Consider the following 27,458-nt stretch of genomic DNA (forward strand, 5'->3'; position numbering starts at 1 on the left):
ATGAGAGGTTTAGACGTAGACTTTATAATTATTAGACAAGTTATACTCAGTTGGCTTTTCCAGAAATTGTCATTTGAGTGGCTAGCCAAAGTACAGCCACGCATAACTACTTAGGCGTGCCCTCTGAAACACGTTTGTTGCGGGTTTTTCACCCACAGCCGTCAGAAGAAGTCCATCTAACTTTCTGACTGCAGTAAAGTATCATTAATGAAAATTCTGGGTTTTTGTTTTCATCACAGAGTATGAAACATTAGGAAACAACACAGCAAATCACATAAAAGAGTCAACAGTTAAAGCTTTCTGAGCCCTGACATATTCCAGGCTCTGAACGCTGTCGAACCTGGCAGCCCCCCAGCCCTGGCTCAGGCAGCTGACTGTAGGACCCTTTCATGTTCCAGCTTTTCCTTCTCCCTGCTTTGGGAATACATACACCTATGTGTATATATGTATACATATTTATATACACACTGTGCACACATGTTAAAAAAGAGGAAATTAATAAGAGACAAGCTAACAGCATTGAGTACATTCCCTTGCAATTTCCCCAAATGAATGGCCTCATAACTCAGATTGGGACATTTCCTGTAAAAACACTCCATTATTTATCAAGCCACTCCAGAGTGCAACTGTTGAAGCACGGCTTGCAAACAGCATGCTTTCTAGAGCCAAAGCCTGCAGTTCTCTACAGAACACTGTAAGTAGTTGGGATGGAGAAGCCAGAGCCCTCTTGCTGTATATTAGCTTTGAAAAGTATGTCCTCAATTCAGAGTTCTGTAACTGCAGGCAGAGTCCAACTGGCTTCTGTGGCACTGAATTGCATAGGCAGAGCATAGGAAAACTACAGTTTCAAATTACATTCATGCTTCATCTCTGACAGAGCACATGCATTTATATAGTCATTAAACTTACTGATTATAAAGAATAGGGAATATTAGATGAAATAGGACTAGAAATGGAAATTATTTCAGCACTTGTACTTGATCAGCACAAGTATAGAGTCTAGGAGACTAAAACTGGTAAAAGGGAAACCACTTATAGCAACAATCTTTAAACTGACAGAATTTCTGAAGGAATCTGAATGACCATTTTGACAGAAGCAGGTGACAAGCTGCTGAAAGAACATTTCTTTTGGGCTAAAATGCTGTATTCTCTAGACATGGAAACTCCTATATAATAACATAAAGCCTCTTATCTCCACTATTCTTTCCCAGAAGAGCCAACTTTCTTAGTAAACATTGAATCGCCAAATGCAAACCTTCACTGGCCTCTGACCAAAATATTACTTCCATTCAGAAAAAACACATGGGGAAAAAAATACCATGACTTAAGAGTACTGGAAAGGCGATTTCCTTCAGATGAATGTTTTTCTCCTTTCTACATCAGTCTAAGAGACATGGTTTGATCAATCAGTTGTTTATAAGTAATTCTCAAGAACTGCATGGTATCTGAGCCATTGTGGGCTTTGATACTTCATTCACCTTCTCAGAAAACAAAATAAATAACTTGGACTTATCTTTCAAACACAGAAACAAAGAAATACCTATTATGTGCTAAAATAACAAAATCCAGCTATAGCAATACCACTGACAACTCCAGAAGAATCTATTTTTAAGAAAACAGCTTTGTATTTCATTGGTCATTTGATCTAGTACTGGAAACCAACAAAAATGAGGACAGGGTGTGAGTGGGAATCTCTAAATAGGCTTGATTAAAGTAAATATTCAAAGGGATATTACTCAAGTCAGTACCAAGAGCTTCAGCCAGTTTCCAAAGCCTTTTGAATTCTCAGAGCTAAGCCCGGTGAATTCAGATGAAAGTTCCTTTTCTTCCACTTTTAAGGGAAGAAATAACTTATGTGAACTTTCTGCAAAACACCCTTCTGAGTTTAGTAACTGGGGAACAAATCTAAAGCACTGCCAAGACACACAACTAACCATTTATAAACCTCAATGTTTCATTCAAACATTAAGCACTGATCTACTGAAACGACACAGAGGTATTCCAATAATGCTGTTTCAAGTTATGTAATACCATCCTTAGTACATAAAAACCCCAGCTCTTCCATTCTTGCTGCCTAGCCCACATTTTGTCCTCTGAGGAACACGGGCACACAGAGTGCATACTAACAACACCAGGTTCTCACTTAACCCAGCAAGAGGCACAGCAGAGTGAGGAAACCACCTGGCCCTGCCTCACTCTGAGATTATGCCAACCTATTCAGTGAGGCTACAGGAAAAAAAGTCCCTGTTGTATTTCAAACACACTCTAAGAGCTATGCATATTACCATAAAAAGCAGGGAACCACTCTATCTGATCAGCAAATTAATTTCTATAACCCTCTAAGCTTTACTGCATTTAGGCAAGAGGAGCAGGGGGAAGAAGCATTTGCTCCCTTTAAATTCGATGACAGTTACTTGATCTGCTCCTCATCCCATCACTGTTCCCACATCCTTGTAGTATTCCCAGAGGTACCACCAAGCTATCACTTTTTCCCCAATGGTCACCACTATGTGCTCACCCACCAAGGCACATTAATTTAACAAGTGCCAAGTCAGTTCCAAACTCTTCTGTTTCCTCTTTCCCAGTTCCAAACTCCTCCATATCTCTCTACAAAGCAGCCAATCCAGACATTCACTTTGAAATAAACAATAGCAATTCTGTAGAGCAAACTTACCCAAGCAGAGATCTAAAAATCTGCAGAGAAATGCTGACTGAGAAGATGTGCTGACATCAAATAAAACGTGACCCTTGATCTTCCCAACAGTGAAAACACTTCTGGGATTTCTGGACCAGCCTGCAGATTCTGTCATTCTGAATAAATGCTGAGGTCACATTGCAGGGTTTCAGCATCAGAAAAATGAAGGCCATTCTTAATTAGTGAATTAGATGTGCCCAAAAAGTGCTCCTGGGTGCAAAAGCAAGCTGGGACAGAATAACACTTCTGCGGTAATGAATAATCCAAGTCTCCCAAACAGGGTACACAAAAGCCACCTCTCAAGTGATGGCTGAACTGCACTAGGGACTGAGTCATGCCAGGAGACTGTCTGTAGAGAAGGTTGTCATTTCCCAACATCACACCAGCACATGTGACCATCACAGACCATCTTCTCCCAGGCCTGGGAACACTCCTAGGCCCATCTGAATTTTACACAGGTGTAACCTTACAGCACTCAGGCCACCTATGCTCATAAAAACTTACTGACACATAGTTTAGAACAATTTTGTCTTCATTGTGTATTATTACACACTTCAAAGATTTAAAGAACTCTGATTGGAGACAGAAAAACACACGCTGGCATAAAAGGCGCAACAGGGAGAGAAGAAAGAAAAAAGACAACCATACTGTCTGCAGAGGAGAAAGCATAATTACATGCAATTGAACTCCTCTTCCCTTATGCACATGCCACTGGGTCAGGATTTGCTTCCACCTTTCAGTCCTGACCTTTAAAACAGATCAGATACAAACCTTTCAAAAACAAGCATAAGTTTCTGTCTCTGTACTTCCAGAGATCTCTCTGTGCAACTTTCAGCTCCTGTGTATCCAACAAATGGTGGATGCCTCCTTCCACTGTGTCAGAGCAAGAGATTTTTGCACAAGCAGAATTCAGGGGCAGTCACCCAGCACTCCTGTAGCAAGCAAAGTCCTCTTTTGGCTGTTCCATACACCAGTTTAAGTCTGGCATCTCTGTGGTATTACCACACAAATGCTGGCATGAAAGGTAAAGCAGATCCTTAATGGGAAGGAATTTTTTGTGGTTTGGGGGCTTCAGGTTTTCTTTTTAAATACAACTGCAATACAGTTTAAGCAAAAACTATTAAAGTTTGGGAAGAAGTTGCAATGAATCATAGTTATAAAACAAAGGCCAAACTTTTCAAAAAACTGTTCAGTCATTTTAGCATCTACCCCAGTTGGTGGAAAACAGGAACCTAGGGTACTTAATAAAAGCAACAATAGAAAACATTAAGGCAACTGCCAAACTTCAAAATTACCAGTTATTTTTGACAGCTTTGAGTTTTTGCACCTAAATTTAAAAAAAGTTTGATCTATTTTAAAACATGTAAACTATGTGGTATTTTTTTCAAATTGTTCTTACTACCAAACAGGCAAAAAACCCTCAAAAACAAAACTACAAAACTCAGGAATGAAGTTTGAATCATGTAAACTCAGATGGGTTGAATTAGCATAACCTTTATAGTATGTCTACATTTATTTTGTCTTTTTCCAAAGTTAACTGTCAGCAAAATTTACAAAGAAACTTAACTATTCAATTAATTAATTTGTTACAAAAGTTACTAGCTAAAACAGATTACCTGTAACTACCAGCCTCAAATCTCTGAAGCTGAAGATTCAGCATATTTCTCTAAGGAAATAAGAGAACTGCTCTAACTTTTCAGAGAAGTAACTAGAAAAATATATTTTTCTTTTACCAATTCAAGAATGTATTCCAAAGCATGGAAATAGATAATAAAGTACATTTCAACCACATACATGTTCTGCTTTTTTTTTTTTTCAGTTTTGCTCTTTTTCTACCCTGCAAGAACTCCATCAAAGATCTACTTTAACTGATCCATCAGAGTGCACACTTAGCAAGATTATAAGAAGATACCAAATGAAAAAAAGATTATCAAACTTTTAGCTGCAATAAAGGAAAAGAAATCTCTTGGGAAGAGCACTTGAATGCTCTACAAATGCAGAGCCTGAAGAAGATGGCCCACAGGTCCCCCCGTGCCTGATTACTGGGTAGTGCTTTACATTCCACTTTTCCTCTGGGATACTGGTGCCACCTCCAAGAAGGCTGCACTCCACCTATTCCTATCTGGGGGCCTGCTACTGCAGACTGCAGGGAAAACCCTACATCCAAACCAACACTTCATATAGAGTATGAAATACACTTCAAAAATACCCCATCCAATCATATCAGAACACCATGGATGCTGTAATCTTCAAGATATCTACCGTGAGCAGCATTTCTAGAAGTAGACGTTTGCAATCCTAGACTAACATATAAGAATCATCAAGGAAAACTTATTTACTTTTAGTCATAAAGATCAATGGCAGGAAGCATGATACTATAGAGATATTAAGATATTTGTATGATGCCTACTTATAAATAGATGTATGTTTACATTGTGCTTTCCACATATACAGGAAGAAGCATGCATTTTTGTACTAGTACTGCCAGTTCATTTTAAGGAAAACCCCCCAGCTACTAATCATTTCCAGCAAGCATGCAGCAGCTTATGTCACTTACCTTGAAGACTAATATCCAAGAAAGCAGGGAAGGAAATTACTTGTGCAGGGGAATTTCATGCCTCCCTCATTTATACAGTTATTTACACTACAGAATTTACACAAGTATCTTTATGTCTCATAAAGGTATGGGTAAGACAAAGTACGATTCGACTGTTTCAAGAAATGTACACCACTCTCAGTGCAGAAAGGCTGTAGAAGAGCTTGATGAGAATTAGAGTTTCAGGCAGGTAAACTACATCTTGGGAAACCATTTAAGTACATGGAATGAATAGCAACAGGGATGAAGAGCTGGGGACTCAGTTTATCACATATGCACTGTTGCACCACAGGAGATGAAGCACAACAGCACTTGTGTGGGGCTCCTCCAGCCCATTGAGCAAAAAGCATTAGAGGTTTTTGCCTCTCATCTCTCCTGGCTGGTGGGGGAATCAAACCAAGCTGTTCTCAGGAATGGAGAATAATAGTATGCTTCAACCCTTGGAAGATAGTCCTCTCACTCACGCAAAAATTACCTAAATTTTACAGTTTCATCCAGCTTTTGTTTCCTTGTTCTATGCTTAGTAACAATACAGAAATTAGGATTTGCCCAAGCATGTTACCACAGGCGTCACTCTGTCTCTTAAAGCCTGCTGGACATCAACAACCCAGCAGATGGTCATTACTCCAAATTCCCCACCCTCCATCATCATTAATTCACGAGCAAACTCATTTCAATGGGCTAGCCCCAATACATAAAGAACTCATTGTCCTGACCAAATTAATAGCTTTACATCTTGCATTACCAGATGTGCTTCAGAGACGCAGGAACATTTTATATTATAATGTGCTGTTTAAAGTCCACTTCAATGTCATTTCTCATAAATATTGCTGTACAAGGCAAACGTACAACTACGAACCTATTCCCAAAATAAACACAAAAATTCTGTATTTTTGGTTTAGATCCTAGACAGATTTGGCACAAGCATTGCTGAATTATCCTGCAACCCACTTGATCAAAAGCTGTCTACTCTGATAGCACAGTCTTTTGAAAGGCTTTACTTCACCCTGAAGATTAATAAACCCTCAACTCTGGCACATCCAGTAAAGAGACAGGCACTTACAGTGCCTATTACATAAGCACCACAGTTTAGACCAATTATAATAATAACAACAACAACAAATGGGACAGATAAAATTTATAAGAATTTGGAGTAAGTCGTAACTTCGCTGATAAGTCACCAGCAGATTTTGATACGTGTCAAATGGGGAATGAAAAAGAACAGAGGAAATAATTTGTCATGACTTGAGTCATGCCACGTCTGCCATTTGTCAGCAAGTTTGCATTAAAACAATGGAAGACTCTTTTCCATAGGAACAATTTGCAAAAATGAACATCAATAGACTAGAATCAACTAGGAAGCCATCTTCCCCACTTAATGGAAAAATAAAAAGTAGAATTTTGAAAATAGCCATGTTCCTTGTGAAAAAGAGTTAGAGATCATTGAAGGACTAATTCAAAGTACAATTAAAAATAGAGACAGAGCTTTCCAGAGAGATACTATTCACTTGAGTTACATTGTTATTTTTCCATGGAACTGAAACAGGTTTTCTTACAATCCTGTATCTGAAAAACTTCTCTTGCTGATAGTTTTCTCAAAAACCACTTGTGTGAAATGTTCTGTTTTCAATAAAACGTTGTTTTCCAACAAATATTTTTGTCTGAAAAATTCCTAACCGGCTTGACTTGTAAAATAATTTCTCAAGTGTAACATTTCATTAAGTCCAATGCCTTTCCTTAGTTAAAAGGCTGCTTTGTGTATTTTAAAAGATATCCACTCACTCTCATACCAGCACAAAACAAGCAACATTTGTGTTTAAACCTGTGATGCATGGAGGGTATTTTTCCTAAAAAAATCTATTTCTACATAAAAGAAATAAATATAACTACGTTACTACAGTGTGTTCTATTCTGCCTTGAAAACAGAATTAGAATCTACATCTCCAATAAACCTTAACCTCTGTTTGATCACAGTCAAAACATATAGCTATCTTTACTAAGCAACTTTACACTCTTAAATTATGTGGAAAGCAAATATCATCCAGGTGGATTTACCCTGGAAGTGCAGTTTACAGCCATAGCTGAAGGAAAGGAGTGAGGGCTGAAATGTCTGTGGTTTGACAAACACAATTCTGGGAGGGAACAAGGGAAAAAAAGAAATAGTTTCTTATTAAAAGGAAAACAAAGAAAAAGTTATGTCTCTTATCAAATTCCACATTGGTATAATTTTTAATACAATAGAAAGTCATTAATCAAGAACATAAGATCATCTGATGAATTACACTTCTGTAACTGAAGCTAACTATGCAAAGGTTGGGGCTTTTTTCATGTATTAAATATTTTTTTCAAATTCCTACATAACATAACTAATAAAAATATTTACTTTTACAAAGGGTCAAGTAGACAGAACATAATTCTTCCAGAAGGAAACCAGATGTTCAGTTTCTTCAAAGTGATCTCCATACTGATAAAAGCAGTAGCTAATCTTTCTTTTAGAGGTTGAAGGTCTTGTTTAAGTTTCTTTTACTGACGAGCTATGTATCAAGCTTTAATGACTATCTGCCTCAATGGAAGAAGTATTTTTAATTTTTAATAGGATTTTAGCTTGTGTGTATAGCCATCAATTCATATGTACTCAAAGAGCTGCCTTCGAAAATTTTTTAAAACAATCCATAGTCACGCTCTACGTCATGTATTGCATCTCAAATTCATGATAAAAAGTCACATCTGTTCTCAAAGCCTAGATTCCATAATAAAACATCCCAGCAAACTTGTATATAGTAATTTGAATACATTAAGTCACACAAATATTCAAGTGTTTCTCACAAGTAATTCAAGTGGTGCAGAATAATCTCTCAATATAGTACTCAGAATTGTAAAAAGCTCAAATTAACAATATATTATGTTTCTTAATAATGCACTCTTTATAAAACTCAATATATTAAGAGATTCATAAAAAAGGATTTACAAAAACTTGAACAAATAAATTTTAAATGATTCTGTGGGTTTTTTCCTGTATTACTTGGCTTTTGCCATGACTAATATTTAGCTACACCATAATGCTTGCCAAGAGATGCAAGATAATTCTGAAATCCTATGGGGGCAGGCTAAATGTTTAAAAGGCTTCAGAGGCATGAACAGGGTCTCTGTGTATCTCGCTCAGAAAGCAAAAGGATTACTCAGTTGCCTAAATTACTCTTAGACAAGTCCTTGGTGAAGAAAAAACCCAGTTTTACCACAGGTAGAAGGAAACCCCACCCAATTTAAATTTTCATTTAAACTTGGGTTTATGTCACCTGCTTTTTCATCTTCTGAATTCTGTTCTGACCAAGGAATGATGAAAGGCTAACCTGGGACATCAACTGCAGCATGATTCACTTCTGGTATCAGAAATTTTGTGTTCAGCCACGTTGGTGTGCACCTAGAGCAGAGAATGCTCTCTCACTTTTCCCATCTCTAGTGGCCAGGTGCATCTATTATTCAAAAAACCTGTTTAGCTTAAGGAAGGCTGTAAGCTTCCAGCTAAACAGCAGCCTATGGATAGAAAGCTGTACATCTCAACATACCCTTTGTTAAGGGAGCCTCTCCTAAGAGGACAGGGACAAAGCAGCTCTAGGGATTGCAAGTGACAAGAAAGGACTGGAAAAACCCACAAATTTTATCCAATATGCATCAGAAACCCCCAAGGAAGAGGGCAGCACTACCCAGTTCACTGACTTCAGCTAACCAGCCAAGCCCAACACAAACTCTGTTATTCAGGTACAAATGTGTTTAGTCTGTGCAAAAGCAGAGTCCTGGCACCTTACTTACAAGAAATGGTGCAACTAAATAGGATGAAAGAAGAGGAAGGAACAAAGAACAACTAAATAACTGGTAAGAACTGAGACTCACAAAGCTCTTTCAATTTTTCAAGGTTTTTCAAGGACTTTGCATGGCAAGAGAGAACAAAATGGTCAGGACACACACTCAGGGTTTGCATAGAGCGCATACCACTTTCACATCTAACACACGGGTTAAAAAGAAGTTGTGGAAAAATTATGGCTGGTGTGATGGAAGGGACAAGCTGTGGTACACTCTGCTACCATAACCTACTTCACCTGATTTACTGGCCTTCCTCAATCATTCCTCCAGACATTTGTCTTCCTAAGTCCCATTCTCCTCTCAGGCCAGACACTTCCCAATAGCTTACCATCCATCTGTCTCCAGAATCTCTTTCCTTGTCATCTGTAAAGCCAAGTAAGGAGTTCCATGCCCAACCTCCTCTCTGGGAGAGCAGGAGCACACTACAGAGCTCCTCAGTTTGTTTCTCAGCACCTCTGAGAGTATGCTGCAACAGATCAAGCAGCAGATGCTCAAGCAGGAGCTGGACAATGGCATCACAGACTTAGAAATGGCATCTTAGAAACTGTAATGAAAGATGTGTGAATGTTTAAGCTTTTGGGTCCTTGGTATGAATGCTATCTTATTTCTCCCATTCCCCAAAGAAAGCCATTTCCAGTTTGATTTTGGAATATTTAATCTACAAGGCAGTCAACTATGAAGACAGGACTCACATGCAACCAATACATAGGACACGCCTGAAGATTTTGTAAAACTCTGTGTGTGTGTGTATGCATGTGTAAAATACACTTGTTTGAAAAGCAAGTTATTTTCTTCCAGTGTGCAAGTTGTTTTTCTGCTCTGGCTACATCTTTGATAAAGGAACAACACTGTCCCTGTACCCTCTCTATTAACTAGTCCTGAATAGGACAAAAAAACAACCAACCAACAAAAAAAACAGCCAACAGAAAAAAAAGAAAAAAAAAAAAGTAGTCTTCAAGACAGTGTCACTGCTGTACAGGATGCTCACCAGAAAACAACAGATGTGCTATAATCACTACTGCCCATTCATTTCCTTTCTGCCAGAAAGAAAGCAGCAGTCATCAATTAAGAAGCTCTATCTACAGGACACAAAAGGAAGTGTACACTTCTCCTTGGTCACTTGACCACAACAATAGGAGGTGGCAGCGGGAAAGGACTGACCGCTCCAAGCAAGTGTGATGGGGGAAAGCAGAGAGGCATGAATGAGCTTGTTTCTTTGGATTAAAAAAAAAATATATATATATAAGAATTTTTGTTCAACACTTTAATATACAAATGCTTAAAAATTAAATCACTTTGCCTACAAGTTACACAAAATCCTAATTATATTATTTCTGAACTTTTTCAGACATTTCTTTTAGTCCTTTTCACAGCAGAAAATCTCAAACATGGGAACTGACAAGAGAATTAGGCAGCCTCTATCTGGAAAAGCTGTTTTATCAATTAACAAAGACTTTTCTAAAACAGTTATCACAATTTTTATAAAAACATCAGTCTAAATGTATTAGGTACATAGAATTCAATACATCACTGGCATAAATTATCTGGATTTGCATTTTTTAAGGAGTCTAGTCAGATTTGTGAATCCTTCCATTAAAGATTACGTTTGCTGGTCAGCTTCATTACTCTGAAATAGAATGACAGCTTTCATAAAACTGCCAACAACAGAAAACCCTAGAGATGGACGTTATATTATGTCTGTTCCACAATTGTAGTCAGCCACAAAGGGTTTGCAGGAAACTTATTAAAAATGTGAGCCTTAATTAAGGTATTAGGCCCTAATCTAGCATGCTAAATTAAACCCCAAATATTCCCATGGACACTAGTGCAACTGCTCTAAGAGCTTGGTAGGCACTTCCCACAATGGGAAAGCTTTTACAGGCCTTCAAATTGCAACTGAACCCTTATTTTCACTCTGTACCTCTGCTTCATTGCATACCAAAAATAGACACAACTTATAGAAAAGCTCATACGTGGGCATAGGATCATTCCTCTCCACACCCACACAGATTTGCAAGCCCTCACACCACTAAAGGCATGACCTAAACAAAGCATTCAGTGATGCACAAATGCTCAAGGAATCTTTTTAATGTATTGACTTTTAGCATAAACACACTGCGTATTAAAAGTCACAGAGAATTGTCAGAATAAAGTGTATTGATCTAATGTTTCCTTCCCTGCTACAACATGTTATGATTTAACAGATGCTGAAGCCCTTCTAAAGAGATTCTAACCACCAACTTATTGAAACAATTAAAAACAAACAATATTGTTATGTAAGTCAAATGGATAATAATGAAATAGAAACAAATTTCATGAAACATTTCCCCCCACCACCCCCAAAAGTTTTTCAGAATGAAAATATTCTTAGATGTTCCAAATTTAAGACTGACATGTAAAACAAATTTTAAAAAAATTACTGGTTGTTATTTGGTAAGATTCAACATTGGTCCATCAAACCTGTACCTGCCTAAAACATTAAGCTCCTATTTTTACGGAACACCAGTCCTCATATTTTGTGTTTTTTCCTTGTAACCACAAAATTAATTCCTTACAACATGCACTTCATCTAGTCCTTGAATGCCTTATCCCCTTAGTTGATACATTCCCACACACTCCAGCTTTGTTGACACAACAGTTTTTTGAAGCGCTTCACAGTGAATGCTTGTCTGCCAGGGATCCCAAAGAATCTTAGGAAATCCTCTGCATCTTAGGCCACAGGCACCATCCACGTTATCTCTGCTTTCAGAAAAGGGGTTATTTGAGTCTGCTGGTCTGGTTAGCTTTTCTGTTCATCATGAAAACACAACAAAACCACTGCAACTCAAAACCAAGGCCAAGTAGCACACTTGAAATGAAACGGAGATCAGGAAAGGGGGAGAGTTTGTGCAAAAAATTCACTCTAAGGTCACTAGGCAAATACTTTGCATGCATTTGGATATTCACAAACTTCAAGCTAAATAAATAAAATTATTTCCTGTGTGGAAGACGGGAATGTACAGCCCCTCCACGCTTGCGGATAAAAAAATATGCTAGTAATTAACTATCAGCAAATAACATAGAGAACTAGTGTACTGAATTTAGGTCATGACAATTATCTTTCTCTAATGCATTTTAAAACATGTAACCTTATTCAAATCTTGCTATTTTTGGAAAAGACTGAAGAGGAATTTCTGGTCTTTCCTCTTGCAGTCTCCACCAAACATTTTTCTACTTACAAAGACTGTTCTCCCTTGGGTCCAAAGGAAAGTAAGATCTCACTAATGTTTGTCAGATGTAAGCTTAAATCTAATGCTACACAGTCCTGCAAGTGTCTCTCTATTACAGTTATGCCATCTCAAAGCATTGGAGTCAAAATAAAGTTGCCATTCTTCTAAAATTTCATTAACATTTCAACACAATTGGATCATAAATACATACTACAAAATTATATTACAAGCCCCACTATCAGTAAGGTAAAAGAATAAATATTATTAGTGGTCTAATATAGCATATTAGTAATCCCTCTGCAGGTCACAGAAGCCAGAGAGGCAATTAACATAATGCACCTTTCTTTTTTTTTAAAGAACTTTTTTCTTTTAAATAAACTTATCTATGCTACACTGGTTTCAACAGTAGCACTGCAAGGAGTGAAGTAGATTACCTATAAGGCATCAAGGTTTCCCAAATAGCAGTGTTTGAGTTGTTAGCCACTGAATATCTGCTTTTTTCAGAGAGAAAAAAAGACTCCTTTAGGTTGGCACCAGGAATGTTTCTTGTTGGAGAGGAGGAAAAAGGGATCTTGCCTAAAGCTTTCTTATTTAATATTTTCTGTAGAGTCTCCTTCCAGATCTATTGTGAAGTTTTCTGGAATGTCAATTTGTTTCAGATAATCAAATGAGTGAAATCAGTTATTGCAATCAAGTTACATTTCCATGGCATGTAAACCAGCTTTTCCTACGTTCCCAAGTTTCTTAGATGCTCCAAGACTGCAATGCAGTGAGATTATATAAACAAAATTAAATCACTACAAAATAAGCTAAAATGACATAGACTAACATAGGAAATCTCAGGAGAAAAAAAGCTGTCCTGGATCTCCCCATCCCCATAGGGAGACCATTGTTTCTCCTTGAAAGTGGCACTTTCACTTCCAAAGGGAGACGATCAAGCAAACGAACAAAATTTCAGCTACAGATCATTATCAAAACCTCAGTTTCAGAAACAAGGGCTAAAACTGAACAGTTAGCCTCCACTAACTGCTTAGGTGCCCCCCAAAAACTGGATTTAATTAGCATAAAACCTCACTAGTGTGCACATGAGGAACACCCTCTCTCCTGGCTAACTCACACGCCAGGCCCATTCAGCACAGTGACCTACTGTGGGTTTGGATACTAAGCAGACTCATGGTTAACCTGAGGCACATTCACCACACACCAGTGGAAATCCTCTCAGTCAGAGGCACACCAAAAATCATCTCTCATTTAAAATAAAGAAAAAATATTAAAATAATAGTAAAAAAATTTACCTGGTAGAGTACTCACCAAATATATCGCTGTTAGGTTGGGCAAAATGGAGTCACTTTTCCTCTCCTCTGGTGAGTCTCTGGCATTCTGCAGAAAGGAGGGTGGAAATTATGGAATTAGAGAAAGGATAAAAGGGAGCTCAGCTGCACAGCTCAGCAGGGGTCTAGGCACACCTCGGTTTATTCCCCCTAAGTCACGCTCGCCCTACGCACACCTCCCATTCTGTCCTAAAGAGCAGCTGAATAAAACATAGCACGGGCTGAATCCAGTTCAGACAAGCTAAGGAGTCAGATTTTGAATAGGAATTAGACACTAATGTGATTCTGAAAATCCCATTAAGAGCCTTTACCACCTCTGCCTACCTACATATCTAAAAATCTGGATCAGACAGCTTGCCTATGGTCGTGCTGTATGCCTGTGCTGAAGCAAGGAAGTACTGCTGGGTTCCCAAGCTCTAAAGCCCAAGGGCTTCAGGCCACACTTCTTCTGGAAATTGTTAGAGCTGATTCTCAACTTAATTATCTTTAATGCCTGGAAACCTCTACCCAAATGAGCCCTCACTTCTCTAGTAAGCAACATCAGTGGCCTGTAAAGTACATCAGAGACATGGGTCACTGTGATCTGCCTGGTACCTCCATAAAATCTAGGTATTTTCACAAGGTCAACAAAGCATGATAAATATCTGAACAAAAATAGTGTTTCTCCCATCAAACCCAGCTAGGTAGAATTGTGGTGCAGCTTTTTCTTACAAAATGTATTAGCCTGCTTTGAAGCCTAAAAATGGAGGATTTTTGATTTAACAAGGGAAAGAGCTCATTCCCTCTGTTAAACTTGTAAACCCTCCCAGCCTCAGCAGAGTATCAACTGGAACTGAACAAGGATACCTTTTTTATTATTTTCATTTCTCTAAGATATTGCTTTATGTTTCCCTTTTCAAGAGTATCCAACATTATTTCACCTCTCCTTCTGTGCTATTTTCGTGCCATGGACTGAGCCAAAGGTGACAGTGAAGAATCCACAGAAACTGAACATCAAATGTTCCTGTTCTGAGCTTTCAAGAAACTATTTAATATCTTTCTTCTTTTTTTATACCATCATAAGGCCTGTTTATATACTTGAAGTGGAAACAGCGCACATTCAGCTGCAATTGATTTCCTGTACGGCAAAATACCTCAGGCATTCAGCTGGCTGGGAACACTATGGAGGCCTCTTACCACCATCGGTTTTTTGAGACTGGGAAGCTCTGCCCAACGCTTGTTCTTATGCCAGAATAAATGAGAGACCCTGCTAAGTGTCCAAGTTAATTTGGTCTAGCTGAACCAAATCATAAACAGGCAAAATTTTCTATTTCAAAAACCCATTTCAAAAATACTGGTCTATTTTTAACTTCAACAGTAAGGCCATCAATTTAATCTTTCTAATGGGCATAATGTTCATCTACAGATGAACACACTTTTAAATACATAACACGAATCCATCTGAAATTTTCTTTTAATAAAATATCAATATGTTTGCCTTCTCCATGCTATCCTTATTTCAATAAATTAGCAGACAATTTCACACACTAAAATAGTATATTTTTTTCTTTTGATACTACTGAGTGACAACTACAGCAATAATTTTATTTACTTCACTTAGTTTTTCCTTTCAACAACTGAAGACACAGAGCAGTCTCCACTAACATTTCTAGGAATCTGAAGAAGATTACATGAGTAGTCTCACCAAGTTCCTGTGATCACACTGTAACAGCTGTAATATTCAAATACACAACCACCTGACCATACTTCAGATTGTAAATTAAGCAAAACAGAAATGCAAACCATCCTTCTTCCCACTTATCATGGAAGTTTCCCTAGCCTCAAATCCTCCAGAGTCAAAGGACTCAATTTCAACTGCTTGAGAACCCTGTTTCTTTAAGAACTCTAGAAAAAAAAAATAGACTGGCAGTACAACCATTTCAATATACACACATTTGTGTGTATATATATAATATACATTATATATAAATAAATGAAAATCAGGAATCTAGACAACCCCAAAGAAGCCTAAACTTTCTACTGGGGCTCTCTTGTTTGACAGTAGTTTCATCAATAACAGCTTCTTAATTCTAGGATAAAATTATTTGCTAAAAGCTGAGATATTCTCTAACCCCCAGCAGATACAATGGCCTTTCAAAACCTTTCAACTGATGATTTGAGACAGGGCCTAACAGTGACATCCAAATTGACCAAAGTACAAGCTCTTGGATGCTACAGAATGTTCTATCAGCCTTCTTTAACTTTTCCAAGAAGGTTTTCTACAGATTTTACTATCTTCATACTATAAAACAGGTCAATCTGTTAGGAAAATGAATTTTTCATCCTGTGAATTTTTTTTATCAATTCTGTGGTTTATTTCTTAACCATCAGTGTAAGAAAATTGAACACTTTTGTACTAGAAAAACTATCATGAAGAAAAGTTGTTGCATGTTTCCTTCACAGGAGTGATTAACAAATATACCATCATTTGTCCTGTAATTTCCACCTAATCTTTAAACAGTTTGCATGATTTAAAATACTCTTAGTTAGTCTAGAAATATATCACAGTTTTTAACAAAAAGCTTTACTTCTTAATCACTTTTAGAAAATACATAAGGTTAAAGCATCAAACAAACAGCAGCTTAAGAAGCAAAAGCACCAAAGAAACCTGCAATCAGATATTTAAAATTACTTGAACCGTAATGTCTGGCTGTCCTGTGAAAAACACTTTGGAACTTGGGGTTCACACTAATGTTAGATTAAAAGCCCAGAAGCTTGAAAACTATCTTTCAAATTGCAGTAAAATGAAGGTGCTCCTTTCAGGTATACTCTACTATACCTGGGAGGCAAGCAAAATAATTTACAGTAAGAGGATGGGTGCTTTACTTTATCCCTTAGGAGTCACTGAGATAAAGATAATCTCAGTTTCCCTCAGAAGTGTAAATGACACATAACCCTTGTGTTCTACACACTCTCTCAGTGTGGTGAAAGCTAACATCATCACTTTAGTCCAGTTAAGGGGTTCCCTCCAATCATAAGGTCTGAGCTCTGAAATCTCTGCTTTTAAAGAATTTCCTTATCCTGCTCCAGCTAGGCTAAAATACCACAGTAAGCCAGAGCCACCCAACTATATGTAATTGTGTTCCACAAACTTACAGGTAGGAATTTGCTTCCATTTCAAGCCAAGTAGGCTATCAAGACATTCATTCCATTCATTGACATTCCTGCTCTCACCTAGTCCCCAACCACACCTCACACCCATACACCTCCATCCTTACAACTTGGATTATATTGTGCACTGGACATAATACAACTGTGTCGACACATACTGTAGCATTTTAAAACAAATACTCTTGCTGAACAATTCCACATACTGATCCTCTAAGAAAAGCTCAGAATAAAATCCTTTTTAGATGTTCACATGTGCTAGACAGCAAACCACTGTGCAAGTTTAATCACCAGAAAGGAGGACTAAAGTAAAAATTTATTTGACATGACTTTCACTGAGCTATGTGCCAGTTCCTACAGCCCAGCTTCCTGCTGAGGAATGCAGTTTGCTGTTACAGGAAGGCCACATACTGTAGCACCTTCTCACTGCAAGACATAACTGATTAACAGATGGAAAACGTGCCACATCCCAAGCAAATGGATTTATTCCACACGCAATCAGCTGAGAGCCTTCCCAGACACATTAAGGTAATTTCATGGACTAAGTTCATGCAGCACTCCTGCAGTTTCTTTCACTCTATCCATTCACAACAGTGAACAGCACAAAGGTGAGTTGCATGACAAGGTCAACAGCTGAGTGAGTCTTGCCAGAACTCCTCCAGACCATCATGAAATGACCTCAAACTGTCCCCAGAAAGAAGTCAGCACTGGGCAAGTATGGGCATAGACAAGAAATTGATGCAGATACCAGAACTAATCATCCCCTGGTATGACTCAATATTCATGATTAACAAATAAAAGGAACCAACCCAGTACATTTTCCTGGAATCATCAGAAGATGGGCATCACTGATCCTCTATTAAATATTGAAAGAACTCTTTGTGCAACACTGATGCTGATTTAAAGAGCAAAAGGGAAAAAAAACCCAAAACATTTAGTGGGCAGGCTCCTTATTGCTACAAGACAGCAGCAACAAAGAAGCATCCAGATGGCCCTAGCATCCAGACCCCTGTGGAAGCTCCAGGAGCTGCATGACGCACACAGCCAGGGTGGGCAGGTGCATGTGGCAGTATGTGCATCAGTACTCTCCCCTTGAGATGAAAGGTACTCACAAGCAACAGATCTTCAGTGACAAGCTGATGACCAACTTTTCTTCTGAAGAGTGGAAATGAGATCATCATGGTTTTGTTTTTTCAGAATTCTTCCTTGAAAAGCAGCCACAGCCCCTATCCTATCCAAACAGCATGCAGTGGTGTCTGGGAGAAAATCTTTCTCCTCCATAGCCTACCTGTGGACATCACAGGTCCCAATCACATCAATGCTTCACCAAAACAGGGCAGGAAAAAAAAAGGAATCACCTATTCTCCTTGCTTTGACCTTGTGGGAGTCTGAGTCAGTACCTATTCTGTGCTTTGGATGAACAAACTGCTTTAAAGGGGCCTGAGAAATGCAAGAGCCAAATCTGTGTTTGAGAGCAAAGGTTGTTTATCAGCAGGATCCTCTGCTACAAGGCTGCAGAAATAACCTCTTCAACGTGGTTCCTTCTGGATCTGTCAGCAGCAGGACAGCCTAGGTCTAAGTTGAAGAACACAAGTGACCCTGTCAACATGCATAGCCACGAGTGAGGAAGCACACCTGTGCTGGGAACAGGCCACACTGCCAAGGAGAGAGCTGCTGCAGGTGAAGTGGCAAAGTGCAAACTGCAGCAACTGAGATCACCAGGATGAGTCAGCACCAGGAGATCAGCTCTAAAATCTGCCCAGCAGGGCTTGTGCCTTAGCAAACCACTCTGTCCTTCCCACCAAGAGAAAAGTGGGGTTTTCTTAGTGCTCTGGTCTGCACTTCCCTCTGGCAGGCTCTAAGAAAATGGAAAACAATTCCTGAAGGGAAGGTCCTTGTCCTTTTCCCCTGAGAAATTTGCCTAGCACTGACTTTCCTAGCACATCTCCAATACCAGTTTAGGAACTGTGTCATCTAAAGCAACAGAGGAGCACAAGCATGCCAAGATACTGCCCTATGTATCAGAAAGAAACCTTGGAGATTAAATGGTCATTAATGCCCTCAGAAATTACTTACTTCCACTTAATAACAGATCACTTCATTTTGGAGTGGCCTACTGAAACATCTACACTGTGCCTGATGCTTGGTACTGCAGGTAGAGTCTAAGAAAGGCAGTAGCTTTGCCCCAAAAATCTGGGAAAAACTCAGGAGATTAAATGAGTTCAAGCTCAGGAGGAAGAGATGATGGAGGCAATCTCCTCATACCATAAGGTTGAAGAGCCTTCACAGTGCAACCAACCTAAGGCAAGGATTCTCAGAGGCTATATCCAGTGAGGAGTGGGCTAAGAGGTCCTGTCTGCCAGCAGGACACAGACAGCAACCCTTTTCAAGGCAGGAGGAGCACAAAATAACCAAGATAAAGCAAATCAGAGATTTATGACTTCAGATTCATCCAACATGAGAGACTGACAGAGAGATGTTACAAACCACATGCTGGTAGAGTATGAGGGAAGGCAAACTATCTCTCCAAATTCAATAATGATTTATTGTCACCATCTTTGTCTACCACTCAAATAGGCTGACTGCTGATTCTTCAGAGAAATTAGTGCTTCTACAAGCAACTGAATGTGATGTGACACAAGCAAATGAACTCTGATGAGATCACTCAGACACTGAGGTGTGACAGCTCTCTGAGCAACCTCATGAGGCTGTTATCACGATAGTGAGAAGGAACTGGAAACTAAACAGTGAGAAAGCTTCATAAGCACTTGAGTATGAAGCACGCTCATCTTGGCAGCACCAATACTGCTTGTAAGCCAAACCCAAGTTTCTTCTATTAACTTCAGTTTAAAACAATAAGTGGAAAGCTCTGTGCGTAGTGAAGTGATAAAGATTACTGATGCACAAATAAGTAGTTCTTCATCTCACCTATTTTCAAAATTATTTCCAAAGAAGGAACTATCATTTTTCCCCCATATCAGACATCAAGGACACAGAGCAATATGCTTCTTTATACTGAAACACCACAGATCAGTGGCAGCAGCAGAAAGGAAGCTGCCTTGTCTCTGCCTTCATGAAGCGTGTTGGGACCTCAACTATGGATCTGGACTCACTGGGACAGGCAATGCAAATACAGAAAAAGAAACAAAGACAGAAAGAAAACCCCCCCAAAAATACATTGATTCCAGTATGTAGAAATCACAATGAAGTTGCAGCAGACAGTGCATCTAATCTTAGGGGACATACATGAGGGTAAACATTTTCTAAATACTTTAACAAACCAGAGTTTACAGGAGGTTAGGGAGGAAAACTTGTCTGTGTTTACAGATAACTTTGCATAAGACAAGGGCAAGCACGGGAGAAAGTACAAGCACTAAATCTAGGAGCTAGAGACTCCTTATGTGGGCTAATTAAAAGGCAGAAGCCGACCTTGAAGCCCACACCCAGATGATAATGCTGAAAGATGTCAGCCATGACCATGAAAAGAAACTGGCTGTTACGCTGTTCCTGATACCGCTCCTTATGACAACCCAAACAATCATCTTCCCAAGGTTTTATCTCCAATGGCTGTCAGCAAGCAAATGAACAGGTGATTCAATCACTGTAGCCATGACACATTTTTATCTCTGCTCTGTACTTCCAGGGAAAGGAAGCACGCATCTTATCAGCAGAAAACAGTAGCTGAATGATACTAATGCTTGGAGCGTGATCCTGAAACAGCTGAATGGATACGAAGGTTCAAATATTTAAATGTTAGCACTCATTAAGTTAGGTTTTAAAACATCTGGGCAGGGCTCACAAGCAAGCTTCTACAGAATGTATGCTTACAGGAAGAGGCTTGGCACCTCTTGCAGTCTGAAACTCAGAGCAGGCAAGCAAGGCTTATAGGATTCCAAGTTAATTAGCACTGCTTCAGTTTAAAGTTTACATGGGAAACTGCTGCCAGCTCAATTTATACCTGTTCACTACACTTATAAAAAACACTTGCAGCCTCCACTAGCATAATCATCATGGTCCCAGAGAACATTAGGAAGCAGAACGAATGGAGTTCATGTTGAGGAACGAAGAAAAGAATCAAGTCAAACGCATGAAGTCACTCTTACAGATAAATTCTCAAAGTGTCACCTTGCTTTGTATTTTCACAGCAATGCTCTGCATTGTAATTAGTGAAAACACAGGTAGTGACCACCCCCACCCACATGCAGGTACTTCAGTAGGCACAGAGATGACAGTGGGTTTAAGAGTTCGTATTATGGCTTAGACAATTGCTTCTTTCAGGCCTCCTTGATAAGTGTAAGTAGTTTTTCCCTCCATTTCCTTCCCTAGTCCTACCTGACTAGGCCCCTTTCTCTTCCTGTATTTGTAATCAAGTTCATGGTTAAACCTATTTCAGGCCAAGTTCATATAAACTCAACTTTTGGTGAATAAGGCTAGACTAACCTATTTGATACCACCACCATAACTAAAAAACAAAAAAATAAATTATATCCTTAAGTGATTTGGGAAACTTTAAGCACTTAGAGATAGTTTGTCACACACTTTTTTTAAAAATTAATGAATACCAACAGGCCATACTGGTATTTGAGTTATTATTAAATCTGTTCACATTCATCTTTTCTGTTCTTATCCACATACATAAAAGACTCCTGTACCTAGAGTTGCAACTGTTGCCACTGCACTAAGATTGACTTTACTCTTCATTCCCTTTACTCCTGTTCCCAGGCCAGTTCTGTGGTTTCACCACTCACTGTGGTGTGTGAGGCTTTTCTAAAGTGGAGGGGAAATCTAAGCTCCACATCCTTTGCATTCTAAGTTTACAAGAATAACACTTTCTTCCACTTTTTTTCCTCATTTGCAGTCCTACTAGCTACAACTTTCTATGTGCAGTGACAGTAAGGCAGGTTCTCAGAATTAACCATTCAGCAACAGCTCTGCAAGCCTTTCAGTCACTCCAGACTTTGCTGAGGGCTGCAAAAATTCTTTTCCCCCACCTCCCTCTCTTAACTCTACAAAAGCAGAACATCATTTGGAGTAAGTAGTGGTAAGACATCCTCATTGTCCCCACCAGAAAAAATTCCAGTTTATTATGAGAGGATCACCATCTCTCTAAATGTCTTCAGGAGACATAACATTATTGACTTACATTTTTTCATATTTTATTATTCTATTTTCTACTATATATTCTAGATATATTATTATCTAGCTATATTATTATTATTATATACTCTAAATATATATTATATATCGGTTCACTATATTAGGCAATTAAGAAATTTATGGCAAAGTAACTTAAAGCCATAAGTAATTTAACATGTCAATAAAACATTTCTTTAGCACAGCAACCTTCCTTCTCAACATGACTGAATGCAAAAGGAAATGCACATCAGATTAATTCCTTTGTTCTAATTCATAACTGCCACAGCTCTATACAAGTCTAATCTGAGAAACACTTCTAAATGGAACCTGCAAATGGTTCCCTTCATCAGCTTGGATATTCCCATTATTTCCTGACCCAGCCCATCTGACTCTATGGAGCTGGGGTAGATGACAGGGCCATGCTGCCATCCAGGAATGTGGCCCCTCTTCTTCACAACCCCATGCTCCCAAGACCTGCAGCTCTGGCTTGGCCAGTAGAAACTTAGTGGTGCCCAGCAAGTGCTGGAATGGCAACCAAGCATGAAGAAAATGAATAAATAAACAAAAAACAACAGTTGAATGAGTCTTTGGCATACTTTAACAACTGTGCTAAGCATCTGTTAAAATATTGCTATTTTGGAATTCTTTAGAAAATTAAGAGATAAAATAAAAAAGCTCCATCCATTCTGTAGTATACTTCCCTAAGAATTGCTTTGGTTTAGGATTGGTCTTTTTTAGTGACAATTTTAGAGATGACACCTCTGTACATAACCTTGTTTTCAATGGCAGTATCTCAGGCTAATCGGCGGATCTACTCTTCAAAATTAGTAACAGCAGATTTTGTAACTGTTTTCTTGTTTTCCCCATTTTTGGGTTAATCTCAAAAGTACTCACCAGAGCCTAAAGGTTGAATGGGTGATGCTACCACAAAGCAAGATAAAATGGCCAATGTCAAATTACAGTTCTGTTAGTGTTCTGTGGTTAGAGAAACAGACCAGCTTTGCTTTGCTGAGTTTGCATTCAAAGACAATAAAGCACTACATCAAGTAAATGCCTCTGTCAGTTGCTACAGCCCTATCTGGTTAGCAGGGCTTTAAAAAACCTTTCCTGAACGGGAGACAAGAAATTACAAGCATATGAAAGGCAGAGGACAACAGGTATACAACAGCCCAATCCAAACAAATGCACACAAGGAAGCTTTCAAACATGCTTACTGCTCCAAATGACTTCACAGAAATACTATCACCGGTGCCACATGAAAGACTGTGTCAGTGAAAGGTTCAAACAAACCAACCTACACAAATAACATTAGCAAAAAGTACCCAAACTCACTACGTGCCACTTATTAGAAAAGTAAGCAGGTATTTTCACTTCCCTTCTAGGGAACAACAAAGGTTTAAAACGAAATAACAAAACAAAATAACAAAGAAACCCAAAACACGACCCCATGAAAAAACCTACCCAGACAAAAACACCCCACTTCCACACAGGAAGGTACCAAGTTAGTTAGGTCCAAACTCTTTCTACCTTTTTCCATGGCCTCACAATCAAACACTTTAGTCTCAAAGTATGCCTCTAGACAGTTAATTCGTAGTCTCACATCCTGCCCAAGGAAGAAGAACACATTAGCAGATGTCCTGAAATGATGAGAGCTGCCAACAAACTAGGTTCACTACTTGAGGATTTCCACTTAAAAATCAAGTCAATGCTGTCTTTGCAAGATGTTATCAAGTTTAAAGACTATAAATTACAAACTGATTAGGCTACACACCTATTTGTTTTCCTTTCTCTTTTTTTGGAAAATAAAAAGTAAAACAGCAAGAAAAATGACACCTTAACATCTAGTGTTAGAATCATAGCATGCCTTTGCAGAGATGCACTACACTGAGTGGCCACAGGTCCACATTGTTTGCTTAGGGCTCTCCAGATCTGTGAGAAACAGCCAGCATTCCCGTAAATGAACACATTTAAAACTGAACCTTTTATCAGAGTGCTCTGCACTATTTCTAGTTTGCCAACTGAGAACACAGAGCAGAAGCAGAGTCCAAGTTTAATAGCTAAGCATCTGCATGGACCCGAGAACAATACCAATATTCATTAAGAGGCCAATCGCAAACTGCCTTCTCATATTTTCGAGACAAGCACTCTATTAATACATTTCCTAACCTTAGCATAACTCTTATGTTTTCATCCCAAAGCACCCACACACACATTGGTGAAGAGTTCCCAAAATTATGACAACTACGTGCCCCACACACACCAGGGGAAAAAAGCCCCTAAAAATAAATCTCAAGGAAGCTATATATTGTGCTTGCCAACCACAGTGAATTGTACAGCCAGGAGTTGCTACATCCAGATTTAGCTTCACACAAGCTAACAGGATTCCTTTATAAATTTAGCTAGAGGCACGGGCAACAAACGCTTGGGGAAATTCGAACCGCAGCTCTCCAGCAGCAAAGACTGCTCCCTCCAAGAATGAAACAGTAGCAAAAGATGACTATTAGTAGGCTCTTATTACACAGCTTTCAAAACACCTATAAGTCATCAGGTTCTCTAGGCAGGGTTATTAAACCGCTGAAGTACCAGCGAACATTAAAAGAAAAAAGCAAGGCCACAGCTCTTTCTGTGCATGCCAATTAATAATCAAAGGAGGAAAAAAGCCAGCTAGAGAGAGACCGTATGGGAAACCAGCTGAACGTTCGTCTAAGTTTGTTTCAGGTCCTTTTCCCTCATACTTGGAGCAGTGTGACTTGTGAAAAAAGAAGGAAACGAGTGCCTCAGGTCTGTCAGTGCTAACTGAAGGATGAGATCTGAAGGGCTTCTCTTCCAGCAAGAGGGACTGGGACGCAGGACCCGCAAAGAAAGGAAAAGATGAGCGCAGGATATGGGGAAATGCAGACAGGGTCCTATAGGGCAGCTCTGCCCCACTGCCTCGCCATAGAATCAAAGCTCCTGCTCCTTAACAATAGATCAATCATATTTTTAAACCTCTTTAGGCCATACTTATCACAATCCCATTAACTTTAAAACATTTTTTAAAACAGCGGATGGGTTTTGGGGGTTTGTTAAAGCATCCCCACAAAATCCGAGGCCCTATGGAATTTTATCATATTTTAAAAGAAGTACCTTCTCTCTCGCCGAAGAAACTCGATGAAGCCCCCAGGTTCGGGCTGAGCCGGTGCAGCTCGGCCAGGCTAGCCCAGGCTCCGGGGGAGCACAAAGCGGCGCGGCGGCCGCGGTGGGAGCCCGGCGCACGGTACTGCGGCGGGCAGCACACAAAGGCAGCGCTTAGGGAACGCCGCTGCGCTGCGGAGCCCCCGGCGCTGTCTCGGGGGCTGCGGGACACCGGGTACCTCCCCGCTCGCCCGGCCGCCCCGCCCCGAGCTGCTCCGGGAGCCACCGCCCCCTCCCCGGCGCGCCCCGCCGAACAAAGCCTCCGGCGGCGCTCACCGGCAGCCTCTCGCCTTCTTCTGCCCTCGCCCAGCGCTCCTCCTCCCGCTGGAAATCCAGGCGTAGGGGTGCGGGCAGGAGTGCGGGAGGTTACCCAGCTCCGCAGCCCATTCAGCGGCGCCGGGTGCCGGGCGTCCGCCCCGCAGCGCCCGCGGCCGCGCCCCGGCTCACTCCGTGCGCTGGAGCTCCGGGCAGCCGCTTAATCTCCAAACTTCCTCCTCCTCCTCCCGGCCGGGCAGAGGAGTCTGTGAAACTCCCCTCCTCCATGCAGCTCCCGCAGCCCAGCCGCTGCCTCAGCCCCTCCCCGGGGAGGCCTGGCCCGGCTCTGGGCTGGTGCTTGCTCTGTTCTCCTCTTCCCTCCTCCGCCGCCCCCCAGCCCCCGAGGCTGGGAAAGGGGGGAAGAGAGATTAACCACTCGGATTTGTCTCTGGAATGGAGCCAAAGAGAGCAGTCGGATTACAGCCCCGGGAAGAAGAAGGGAGGAAAATGGAATGGGGGATAAAAAAAAAAAAAAGAAAACAGGAAAAAAAAATCCGCTACTGTTTTCACGGAGGGAAAAGCGCTGGGCTCTCCTGCCCTCCCCCGTGTCAGGTCACAGCCTCTCCGCCCGGCTGCGAGCCCCATCCCAGCCTCGCCGAGCTGCCCACCGGCTCCTCTCCGCCACCACAGGTCTGAAATTCAATTCACAGGTCTGAGAGAGCCTCTGTAAATGAGTTGCCAGATTGCCAAAATGCGAAGGGGGCAAGTCTACCATGAAATACAGACCCGTAAAAAGCAAATTTCAAGAGTTTGTAGATAGAGAGTACACCTGCCTCGTGGCAGGCTGCTGGGTCATCTTGTTTGGAAAGGTGTGTTAAAAGTTACACAACATTTAAAACCAATACATTAAAAAAACTCACACAAAAGAGAAAAAACTGGCTTAAATAAAGCCTGAATTCTTCATACGTGTTCAGTTCTCCTTATTCCTGTGAACCCTAACAAAATCTTTGGTTTCCTGTAAAACTTCATTCTGTATTTCACATTTAGTAAAGTTGTATTGTTTTTGTTCTATAGCAGTTTCTCCCTCTACTCATGCTAATACACAGCATGTGGAATGCAAGGAAAATTGAGAGGTTAGAACAGCTCATACTTTTCAGATGTCAAAACAAGTAATTACAGGAGTAATTCAGGAAAGCAGGAAGTTTCAGGTTTTGCCCTCATCTTACCTGTTCTCATGGAATCCTAAAAATATAAACCAAAAAAAAAATGCCCCAAAAACCACCAGAACACCTTGGACAGGGTCTGTTTCTCTGTCATTGATTCAGAAACCCAGAGCTCTTTCCCAGCATACACACTGAATATTCTTCAGACTGGTGCTGAATTTTAAAAGATTACCCCATTTATTAATTCATTTTGGCCACATTTCTAGTTTGTGTTTAATAAGTGGGACTGTATTACAGTTTCAAGAAAAAAAATACCTTAAATGTTTTAATTACACCTGTTCTTGAACATAACATTTATTGACATTGCAGAATTACAGCACAGCTATCATAGAATCACAGAGTACTCTGAGTTAGAAAGGACTCTCAAGGATCATCAAGTCCAAGTCCTGGTCCTGCAGAGCACAGCCCCAGGAATCCCACCCTGTGCCTGAGAGCATTATCCAAATGCTCCTTGAACTCTGCCAGGCTGGTGCTGTGACCACTTTCCTGGGGAGTCTGTTCCAGAGCCCAGCCACCCTCTGGGTGAAGAACCTTTTCACCAAGGGGTAAATCTCACTCCACTCCTATTTCCTTGGGAGCCATCACTGTCCTACCAGGCAGGAAAGGCAGATCACAGAAGGCTGGACTCCACTATTAATACTCTGGAACTATATTCTACAAAGTTGCTTGACAGGGGGGCAAGTGGGAAAAGGGCAATTTCAATGAGATTTAGTAGCTTCACTAAAATCAGCCCACTGGTGATCTCCTGCACTACATACCTAGTCCATGTCTGAATTCAGCATCCAGCTGAGCACACATCCTTGCCTCAGCACACTACTCTGGCCTTGTGCT

At 40.1% G+C, this 27,458-nt stretch overlaps 1 protein-coding gene across 2 annotated transcripts in view; it reads right to left on the minus strand.

Annotated features, from left to right (window-relative positions):
• PLEKHG1 (pleckstrin homology and RhoGEF domain containing G1) overlaps window positions 1–25,684 on the minus strand; it is a 124,404-nt gene extending 98,720 nt beyond the window's left edge. Inside the window, exons 1-2 of one of the 2 annotated variants that reach the window (XM_050972357.1) lie at window positions 25,426–25,684; window positions 13,673–13,741 (exon numbers count right to left, since the gene is read on the minus strand). The gene's annotated coding sequence lies outside the window, so the exon portion shown is untranslated. Of the gene's footprint in view, window positions 1–13,672; window positions 13,742–25,101; window positions 25,286–25,425 lie in introns of those variants that run through there. The other variant, XM_009095269.4, reaches the window with a different exon arrangement.
• Between the last annotated feature and the right edge of the window lie 1,774 nt (window positions 25,685–27,458).

The sequence above is a fragment of the Serinus canaria genome, chromosome 3, assembly GCF_022539315.1.
Source record: "Serinus canaria isolate serCan28SL12 chromosome 3, serCan2020, whole genome shotgun sequence".
In the NCBI taxonomy this organism is placed as follows: domain Eukaryota; kingdom Metazoa; phylum Chordata; class Aves; order Passeriformes; family Fringillidae; genus Serinus; species Serinus canaria.